Genomic DNA, 4,217 nt, shown 5'->3' on the forward strand with positions numbered 1-4,217 from the left:
AACCTCACTCAAAACTATTTGCCAGACTTCAGCATTTAAAAAATTAATTCTGGGAAGTAGATTTGATATATGGATTGTGTCAGGTGATCTGACATAACATTTCCTAAAAATTCATGGACTGGACTTGGAGTGGCATGCTCCAATGTTCCTTAGGCTGTCATGACTAGCCTGCAGTTACCTGCTGCAGAAGTTCTTGCCAGGACCCACTCTCTTGAATAGGATTGTTCTTGGGATGCCATAATAGATACTTAAGAAAGTGCATTAAATCTAGACTCTTGTTGGAGCAGTGCCTAGGTCTAAACCAGCCAATTTCTCTGACAGTGGGAATTGTGGTGGCTTGGCAATAAGGATCTCTCCACCTACATCTTTGGATTCCTTGATGTCAGCTCCCTATGTTATAAATTCACATGGTTTTAAACAGAAGTTCAAGTTCAGCTCCTTGCTGAGTGTCTCATACAGCTTATAACTGGGAGGCAAGATGAATTCATATATTCTTTGCAAACACAATACTAGCCTTGAGTTTCCTGAACTTGGTATTTGTCAGTGTGTACCAACTTCAAGCTGGTATCTCCATACCTGGGAATTTTCCCAGCAGTGGAGAGACCTCTGCCTAGGCACAGTCCAAAATGCATTAATCACACATCAGGTCAGTGAGGCTGTACTACTTTGTGCCAACATTGTAGCTCCTCAGAGATGCAGGTTAAAAGTACCTGCTTGGTGGATAGCTAGGCACATGCTTTTACACAGCCCCCTGAAAAACATGGACTGTGGATGTGAAGAAGTGATAAGAACATGAGGATTTGGACCTCTAGTAGCCCACATGACCCCCAGAATTACTCTTACAGAACTTTATTAGGCAAGGAGTCAAATTTGCTAAGGACCATATGAATCAGGAGAAGAGCAATAGAAGACAAACACGTACTAGATTCTTGTCTCCATCTAGCTTTCTCCAGCCAAGGACTCATTTAACTCCCCTCAGAAAGGTGAATTAGGACCTTAATTAGAAACTCTCACAAGTATTACAAATGCCATCCTTGAGTGACAAGCTCATGTAGGAAATTATAGGTGGATACAAGCACAGCCATCCAAATCCCTGAATACCCGCTGATATTTAATTTATGATCTGCCTAGCTGTCAGAATGATGAATGGGAAAACTGGCATACCTCCTTCCTCTGCACTGCCAGCTCCTGCAGTATTAGCACAGTGTCAACAAACATTGCATCAATTAAAATTTTGTAGATTGTCTCCACTTAGGGTGTAAATGAATCAGAGGCTTATCAATGTCTGGAAAGCTTAGTCTACAATCCAAGTACATATATCTTTATTGGGATTTCAGTAGGATAGTATCTCATCTGAAATTAAACATAGTGCCTTACAGGAAAAAGGGAAGGGGAAGGGAGAAATTAAATATCTTGTATCTAGCACATGTAGAATGTCAAAAATATATAAATGTAGCAATAAGTGATAATGAGTAAATTATCACTTATTGAGTAATTATGAAAAATAATTACAGAAAAATTAGTTACTCATGGGAAAACCACTATCCACATAAAACAACTGAGAATGCCAAGAAGTTCCCTACATTGTATCAGTAAGCTGTGTTTTCTGAGAGAATAATAATAAAGTCTGTTTCTTGTGTGCCTTCCGTAAGCTCTCAGCCCACAGTATACTATGGAGATGTGGACTGTCTTTTAACAGTGTGGCTTCTTGTTCTGGTTTGAAAGCAAAACCAGTGAGAGACTCCAAATACAATTTATTGGGAAAAAGGAAAAGAAATAAAATACATGCAATAATACAAAAGGAAGACTATCGACAAAGTCAGAATACAACCTGACACCCCTTTGGCCAGCGTGTTGGTAGCAGTATAAATTGGAGTGGCTGCAGTCCTCTTGGAGTGGCAGATGTGGCTTTTGTTTGTGTAGTGGTCTAGTGGAAAAGGTGTAGTCGGTCTAATGGAAAACCCCAGCTGTGTCCTCTTGGAAACTTGCGGGAAGGCTGCCTCTCTGTCTGAAAATCCCAGAATATATCTAGGTGTGAATGTTTAGCTCCCCCCCCCCCCCCCCCCGGGTGGAGCATCTCACAATGGGCTGATGTCATTCTGAGTCATGTGGTTGGTCTTTGATTGCCTATTGAACAACTGGCTCCTGGAGGGAGTTGTCTCAACTCATTTGGCGAGACATTGATAGGCCCATTAACAGGAGACATGGAAAACTGCCCAGAGGGCAACTGCTACACAGATGGCAATAGAAAATATCCTGCTTCTCAATCTTGGACACTTCTAAACAAAATAAAATTAATGGCTTTTTGACACCAAAGGAATTGACTAGAGGAATGATCTCATCAAAGTAGGTAGTCATTATTTTATGAACTCCTATGCCTAACATAAGAACATCAGTCTTTAAATAAACAATGACATAATATAATATTAGTAAGTTAATCACCACTTAATTAAAAGGAAGAGTAAACTTAAAAACAAAAACTAAAGTGTCTTCACTACCATGTAACAAAAAAGTGTAATTAGCAATAAAATAGGATACTTTCATTTTGACAGACAAATGGAAAGCATGGGACTCCTAGAATGCTTCTCCCACAGTTATGCATGACAAAGGCAGAATCTTTTAAAGTTGTTACACAGAAATTCAAAGATAATTTGGTTAATTTAAATTTTTCATATAACAGAATTGAAACCACTTTTGTCTTCAATTCAGATATATTCTTTGAAAGCAATTTCTTTTGTACTTGTACAAGTCTCAGAGATTCATATGTGCATGGGGTCTTTTAATTTCTATAAATTTACCTCAGTAAGTGTTCAAGAAGAAAAAAGGTTCAGCTCTGAAAATGGCTGGGTACATCTCAGGGACACCTACAGAAAAGTGACATGTTTACAAAGACCACAATACAGTCCAAGCATTAAAGAAATGGTGATGCCCTTTTAAAAGTCTGATTTCAATTCAGTGTTAATGTATATTGCATCTTCAATCCTCCTCTCAGAGTTTCCCACAGATGTTATTGCAGAGGCACTCTTCAGGTGGGTAGTTCAGGATGCCTCACATCACCCCAAGTAAGTGCACTATGCTCTTAGCCACAGTTTCTTTTGATCTTTAGATTTAAGCATATTTTATGAAAGATGTTAAATACTACTCTCCAAGGTTAGTATTTGGAGGTTCTGATTAGGTATTATAAATATTTTTTTAACTGAAAGAGATGTAAGGCATTGGAATAAGTTGCCTGGGGAAGTGATGGAATTGCTGGTTTTGGAAGTGTTCAAAAGGCATCTGGATGTGGATTTTTGGCATATGGTTTAGGAGTGATAATGGTAGTGCAGTTGGACTTGATGATCTTGAAGATCTCTTCTAAAATGGATGATTCTGTGGTTCTGTGATACTTGAAAAAGTTAATAATTTTTTTTTCAAAAATATTTATTTTCAAGCTCAATAAGGGAGTCTGTGAGAGGCTCCTATAAAGGATCCATTTATTCTTGTGCAAGTCAGTAACTTCCTTACAAATTGACTTAAAGACACTATCCAAGACCTTTTGTGGATGTAAAGAGCTGTGGCAAACTCCAGCTGTAGTTCTCAGAAAACTGAACATGTATACAATGCACGTTGAAAGTTTTATGTGTGTATTTGTAGAATGAAGAGCAATAAGCAACCATTTGTGAGAGGAACTGAACTTGAATCTGCATAGTAAATGGTGAAATCCCAAGCTACAGAAGTTTGACAGGCACTGTTCTCCTATGTAACCCTAGTTCATCACACCAGAATACATCTATCAGATTTTCAGTGCAAACCACAAGCTCTGATTTACAACTCTGAAAACACAAACACACACAATGACTTTAGAAAACCACATCCTGATTCCTGACCAGTTGTGTAAAAATCCTTAACCCTGCTCAGCTGGGTCATAATAAGAAATCATGCACCAGGTTCTGCAAACATGTAGCTGCGGGAGAGAGGAAAAATAAGGCAGAGAAAATGAAAAGGTAATGTAATGCCAAATAAGATCTGGGAACAGGATTATGCTTCCAGAAGATTATGAACAGACAACCAATATAGTACAAATTTTGTAGTACAAAATACTACATATGCCATGAAGGTCTTCAGCAGCACTTTGTAGTCTGCTCAAACATTTTGCCTTGCTTGGGAATTCTCAGTAGCTATGAAATAAAAGGCCGCTATTGAATGTTGTGCAACAACTGCTGCTCCAAATAGCTGTA

Source organism: Taeniopygia guttata, chromosome Z (genome assembly GCF_048771995.1).
Source record: "Taeniopygia guttata chromosome Z, bTaeGut7.mat, whole genome shotgun sequence".
Classification (NCBI taxonomy): Eukaryota; Metazoa; Chordata; class Aves; order Passeriformes; family Estrildidae; genus Taeniopygia; species Taeniopygia guttata.